Source organism: Haliaeetus leucocephalus, unplaced genomic scaffold (genome assembly GCF_000737465.1).
Source record: "Haliaeetus leucocephalus isolate CR32 unplaced genomic scaffold, Haliaeetus_leucocephalus-4.0 Scaffold273, whole genome shotgun sequence".
Classification (NCBI taxonomy): domain Eukaryota; kingdom Metazoa; phylum Chordata; class Aves; order Accipitriformes; family Accipitridae; genus Haliaeetus; species Haliaeetus leucocephalus.
The window spans coordinates 7,099,185-7,106,566 of NW_010972709.1; positions in this window are offsets into that span (position 1 = coordinate 7,099,185).

Sequence of the window (7,382 nt, forward strand, 5' to 3'; positions counted from 1 at the left end):
CATATACACTTACAAATGATAGGGAAAAGTGCTATTCATGAGCAATTGTGAGAATTTACCTTTTAGATTAATGGACAGGTCTTGCAGGACACATAGAGAAAGTGTTTTACCCTTCATGCTGCTGGCACAATTTTCAGATTAAGAAAAGATGGAAGGATGGAAGATGGAAAAATTAGTTTAATGCTTCTGTACTGCAGCAGTGATGTATGCACAGCACAGAGGAGCACTGGAAATGTGGTGTCAAGCTTCACAGAGGCTTGAGAGTGCTGGAAAATAAGGATGTATCTAACACGATCTTAATATTTCATTAAAACTTCAGGGTTTGGGGATTTTTTGTCCTTATCCATATATGATACTTCAACAGCTGTATTTGGAGGAGTCTAGTATCAACACTGCCTATGTATGGCTGTCTCTTGCAAAAACCAAAACAAACAAAAAGAACAAAGCAAAACATTGTAATCCCCACTGTTTTTCTTGCCAGAAAATTTCTGTGACAACAACGGTTTTAAACATTTATAGGGACACACAAACAGAAAGCTCAAATGTGAAATCATTTAAACTATGTTTTAAATGCCTGACCAAGGAGAAAAATGCTTTTCTCTTAGCATTCCATTTAGAGAGATGCAGGAGAAGCATTATTTAGGCTTGCTGCAGGCAAGTAAACCCTGCAAGAAAGTCTTGCATTGTTTTGCTTTGATTAGAAGTCATCACAGTATTTAACCGGATTAATCAATTCCCACCTGCTACAAAAGTTAGGCTACTCATACTTTATGTTTCTCTCTAAATATGTTGCTAACTTATAGCTGAAAATTATTACACCAACTAATGACGTCGGAGAGAAATTAAAAAAACAAAGCCAAGCATCCTTTCTTCTAAAATTGTCTATTAAGCTTTACTTCCAGACCACTTTAGGTAATGGTACAAATACAAGAGAAAGTGAAATTTGGTCCCGAATCCTTAAGCAGGCAACCAAGAGACACAGGTACAGTAAAAGACTGCCTGAATAGTTGGGTAAGTTACACAGTATTTTTTCCTTTCTCTGATTGAAGGACTCATTTGCTCATTTTCTAACTCACTACCAGTTGTGAACTGCAAATATTAGAACTGAATAGGCACTTGATGTTAAATATTTTGCAGATATAACTTATATAAATTACATGCATTCCCTAAGTTAGCCCCACAATTTGTAGAAGAAAATATACATTGAGATTATAATATTTGCTGTCCAAATGATCTATTAACCAAAATATTAAGTTGAGAAAATTACACATTGATTTTAAAAGATGTGCGCTTTTGGGAAAACAATCTGAGCAGCAAATGGATGCAGTGAAAGTTGGTAACTTAAAAAATGAAGCCTACAATACATAAAAAATCAGTTTTGTTCTTCTGTTGGCACATCTCAATAGATGACACTAAAAATCCTAATGCGAAGCCATTCCCTGTGGCTTCCTTCCTGAATATCACCACAAGTCTTCCAGTCAGTGCACTCCTTTTAAATATCAAACAAGCAATACAGCCAATGGACAGTCTCTTAACTCACTATCTTAGACACTTCTTTTAATGCAAATTATTCCCTCAGCAATGTTATTTTTAGTTTTTCATTGGCCCTTGCTATGAAAACCACTCAGTGAGAAATTTATCTGGGACAAATTCTCCTGAGGGGAGATAATCTGTGTACCTCAACTGATCTCAAAGGAGATGCACTAAATTATACCACTTCAGGATCTAATTTTTCTGTGGTTTCCTTGAGACCAAATTAGCAAACTATATCCACAAAATTTATTCACCTCTTTAAGCTAAATTGACTGCCAGCAGATTGCCGAAGCCTTTGCAAACTCCATCCTGAGTTCACTGTAACCGCCTTGCTCAGTGAAACAGGCTTTGAAGCTCGGAGCAAGTAACAAACCCTGTTCCTCCCCCTTCCCTCCTGCTAAAAGGGAAAGATTTTCCTGCAAGGCTGTTTTTCTGGTTTTCTGACCGTATCATCTGATTTTATTCCATTTGGGCAAAAATCACACTTCTTGCCTCATTAAAATGCAATTGAAGAATCTAAGACCATTGCATAGGTCAGTGCAGCGCTTCGCAAAACTATTTATTTCATAAAATTGCACAAATGTATCAGGTAAATTAGTTGAAAACACAGGAAAACCGGTTGTTTTTCTTTTTCTAGGCATGAACTGAAATGCAATAGTAAAACAAGAATTAGATTTTACTTCATAACAAGTTACATAGCTGCAAGTACCTCCTATAAAGGCAGTTAATGTATGTAAGTTGATTTTATGGTCATAGTCCACCAAAGGCCTGTTCTTACAAGAGGGTTAAACATGTAAATTAGAAAGAGATTTACTGAAAATATTTTGAATAAATATAAACACAAGAAACATTAAACTATTTGTGGATAGCCCAGCCAAGATTAATGATGAAATTTACTGGCCTATTCACGCTGCAAACAATTGACTCCTAGCTAGGATCTAGGAAGGAGTAAAAAGAACCTACAGGGTCAAATTTTGCTCTCAGTTTCACACTGATGTAAATCCAGACTAAGTCTATTGGACTCAGTGAAACAGTGTAACTGTGGAATATTTCCAGACTTCCATCAAAGAGTAACTGCAGAAACACGCTGCTGTAAGGAGTCGCAGGATCTGGCCGTGAGCATTTCAAACCCTGATTTGCACTTTTTGCTTGGGCCTGAAGTGTGCTCAGGTTTGCAGTATTGGCCAAAAAGAAGGTTTCGCTGCGTAAGAAATGCTGAATAAACACCTCAAATGCCAACGCTGTCAGCATATCTGAACAGTTTTACCTTTACACACAAGCAGACATCCTGCTGACTTCATTTTCTTAATCACCTCTAAAATTCACACAGAATTTTAAAATTCCATTTCCTAAGATGGCCATCAAAACACAAATTTATTGTAGCAGAGTGTCAGGGAAATTAAAGAGGCCCAACAGACAATTGTGTTTGACTGGTTTCTCTGTTCTGCTACTTCAGAAAGTTTGAAAAAAATATTTGAAGATGGAATGGAATGAAGAAAGGTACATTAAAATAGGCAAACATACAGAAAAAGCCTACTTAAAAAGCCAAGCAAGGTTGTCTTAGGTTAAAATAAAGCAGGGAAAATCTAGGCTTGATTCTGCATCTGTCCAAATTAAATACCAAACCCTTTGTTCATTTTAGTCATTCCAACCATGTGCATATATATATATATGGCTGAAGATTTTATTATATTCCTATAGGATCTCTTTACATTTTATGCCTAAATACATGAAGTGAAATTTACTTTATAAAATATTTATGGCATCTTCTTAACAACCATTAAGCTCATTAGCCAGGTGAATTCGTTTTGGATTCAGCCAACAAACTGTGTAACTAGCTGAGAGCCACAGGGCCAGCTGTCTAAAAGACAAGTTAGTCTGTACGGGAGCCAACAGCCAGATGGAGACGACAGCCAACTCAGGAAATACAATATTTAGCCTGAAAGAATGTCAAAAGACAGTAAAAAGTCTGACCACTGAGCTCCATAAACACAGGTTTGAATCGTCATCAGTATTCTGCCTCTGAATCCAGCCTTTCTGCCCCCCTCTCGTCCCGCCGCTCCCGCGCCGGTTCACCTCGCGCGTCCTCATTAGGATGAGTTCAGCAAAAAGCCAAGTAGAGCAGCACCGGCGCCGGGGGTTTAATCCTAGGAGGAGGCTGATGGGTGCTCAACCAGCTCACTACAAAACCGCGTTACACATTCAGCAAACAGAAAGCTCAGCTTGACAGAAGGGAAATATAATTAGGATAAAGAAAAAAGAAGAGGAGAGGAAGGAGGGCTCCCGTTACCGAGGGGTTGGTAGAATTCATAAGGCCTCTAGACACAAGCAAGAAGCTCAGAAGCAGGGGAGGAAGTCTGAGGCAGATTATTGCTCCCTTTTGTAAGGCAAATGACTAATTATACAAATCAAGATATTTTTTTCCAAAGAGATTTGAAAGATATCATGCAATATTGATACAGAAATTGTATTTAATGCAGGTTTACAAGCTCAGAGGTAAAAGAAAATGTAAATGTAAACATGGTGTTTCTCCTTATTCTCCCTGTGGCTCTTCCCTTTGTCAGAAAGATGCCTAGCATGCCTGCCTCGGTGCAGAAAGTTCCCTGTGAAAGGGCAAAATACTTCCAACTGGTGACAGTTTTAGGTTTCCACAGTATGTGTCCAGAAAGGGAAAGAAACCGTGAGCTTAATCTAACTGAATTTCCATTCTTGAGCATTGTTGCTATTTATTTTACTCATTTTTCTTTCAAAGGAAGGAACAAAAAATCCCTGTGAGAGGGAACTGGATCAATACTAAGAAATTCTTTGTCAGATAAAATAAGAACAATCATTAACCTTGCTGCTTATGAATTAAATGCAAACTTCGCTTTTCAACTCGACTTTCCCACAACATCCGCAGCAAACTTCCCTCATTTTGTTCAGCAATTAAAACCCAGCCCAACCACCCAAACAAGCACTCTTACTAATAACCTTTAAGCTCTCTTCCTGCTGCGTGGGTGGGAAAAAAAGGAGGAGGTATTTCATGATACGGTTCAGGTATTTTGGTGATGGGGCCTTTTCAGTCTGTTCGCTTGGGCGTGGATTTGAGGCTGGATTATGTATATTGTTTATAGATCTAATCTCTCTGGCAGCATCATGTGAACAAAGTTCATGGCCGTGCCAGCGGCTCCGCGCTGGTCCCTGTGTGGGCTCCCTCTGGCCCAGACCAGGTCCTGACTCCTTCCTGCGACAGCCCAGTTATCAACTTGGAAATTATTGATAGCAGGCTCAGGTCTCCATTTAAGGGCTTGATCCGTCACCTCCAGGAATTTGTTTTAACTGCCACCATCACTCTCTGAATTGTGATTTGGTGCCATGTCTGAGCGGTGAAAAGAGACTTTATTTACACCACCATTGAGTTTGATGCTTTACTTTTGGATGTCTGAGAATGCTAACTTTATTGTAGGTTATACTAATTTTACTTCCAGGAAGAATTCAGTTTGTATTTTCTGTTCAGCAATTTCCCCCCCAAATACACGTTCCCTGATAGTGTCTATTTTGCTTTCCTTTTCCCAGAGCAGAGGAAATTTATTAGGATTTCCTCTGTGCTTGTAGGACTTGGCTGTTAAACCGCGATCGCTGTGTCGAATTTTGCTCATCCCGTTATTCTGCTGCCTTCTCTTCATCCTGCAAATGGCTTATTGCTCGGGAAAAGTTTTAATAGTCTTATTAATCTCTTGAATTCATATTGTTAATAAATGTCATCTGAAATCTCAATCCCGGTTACCCTTTGGGGAAAAGAATACTTTACTGAAACATTGTGCCTTCCAGTTCCAAGCGTGGAGTAAAATTTCTGATTGAGCTGCTGCTGGTTTCCACAAGGGAGGGAGCTCCGCCGTCCTCCGCTGTGTACCAGCTGCTGCAGACAAGGGCCAGCGCCGCTGTACAGCCTCTGCTCAGTCCCCTTCCTTCCACTCCAGAAAAGCTGCTAATTTTACTGAGCTGTAATCAAGCCAGAAACACATCAGAGCCAGTAGTACTCCAGAATACGTTTTAGATGTGGAAAAGAAAATGATGAGATGATGAAAAGGGTTTGGCCATACCCTTTTGTAAATAAGAAAAAAATGTCCTAAGTCAAAGGCACCAAGACAGGAATAGGAGCCCTAGTGTGTGAGGTTTTCCTCTCTCCAACACCACAATTCAAAAGGCCTTTCAAATACAATACGAGTTTCAGACCAGAACCACCTATGAGCATGTGCCCAGCATAAATGCGGGCAAAATACAGGGGCAGAATCTGCTCCCTTCTTCATGTTATCTTTATTAGCAGCCTCTTTTAATTGGACTTCCTTCAGATTACGATACCACTGATGTAAAAATTTAATGCCATCTGCCAAAACATTTTTGGAAATTGTTGACATTTCTGAAAATGTAATCCATGCTGCAGGAGAGAGTCCACTTTAGTCTCCTTTTGTAGGTGATGAGAAGTATGATGTTAATCATTAATGTATGTCTTAGATTATCTGTGCAGATAGTGCGGACAGGTAGTTTTAAGAGAATTTTTGTTATATTTTCTGATTTTTCCAGAATAGATTGTATGAGATAAGGAGCACTTAGCTTTTGCAGACCGTGATCTCAAAAGAAGGTCTATAACTGCATGCAAAATGTGTGCGTAAATTTGTTCCTAACTTGCATTTAACTTTATCGCAGCTGAGCTCTGAGATTAAGTAGCTGTGTTCACAAATGGCTGTAATTGGTTAGCTGTGTACTTACTTACTAATTTGTTCACGCAGCTAAAATAACCTGCATGCACAGAAATGTATGCACAGCTCTGGGAGAAAAGCACAGGGGTGAGAAGTGCTTCTCGTCTTGACTTTGTCTGCACTTCTGCATCTGCTCTGTGCAAAACAGTTTCTTAGCCATTCAAGTGAGAGAAGTGGAATGGGAAGATGGTGCTGCCAGGCCAGACTTAGCAGGTGCCTGCACCTGCAGGCAAGGAAATAGGAAAGTCAACTTTTGAAAAATCTGATTCAGCTTCTACCTGGTCTTTCCGATCAGTTGGGTTTTTGATGTTATTTTTCCTTTTTTACAGTTTCTTCCCCTGAGTTTTGGCTATTTGCTTGGTTTTTTCAATTTTTTTCCCCAGTATAGAGACAGTTGATGTCATTGTCCACAACAAAATGAAATTAAAGCAGCTTGTTTGAAATTATTGTAAAGTTTTCAATCTCTGACAAATGATTGATCTTTCAAAATTGTCAGTGGTTTCAAATCTCAATCTAAATTTACGTACATGTTATATTTGCTGCTATTTGTGCAGTGTTAAAAGGCTACTGAGCAGCACGAGATACAAAAGAGTTTTTAAGCACGAGATGTTGAAACAGTGTAGAATTATTTATACTTTTGTATTTATTTACAAAATATTGTGGCACAAAATCTTTTCCTGTTTTCATACAGCTTTGTTTTGTAAGAGTCCTCCAGACAGGTGTTCCTATGCATTGGCATAAATCTTTTAATCTGCAGATCCAATTTCTAGAAAAGGGGCAAAGTTGTGCTGCAAGTATTTGCTTTATTTCTTGTTTAGTTTCCTTGTTTACAGCAAGTGGTACTTCTCAGCTTGACTCTTCTATCCATCTTTGTTGGTGTCACTGAATAAGAGGATGCATTCCTAGAAAACAGTAAAATTTCTTTTTACCTCTTGTCTGACCAATGGGATTCCTTAAAGTTTGAGTCTGGCTTTCTGAATTTTAGAGAGTGTTGTATTTGTTGCTAGCTAAGAGGACTTTTGGCTGCTTTATGGCTTCTCAAAGACTTTGCCGAGTTCTGCAGACTTAACGCTTCACCCTCAGTTCTCCGCATCAACTGAAAAACAGTCC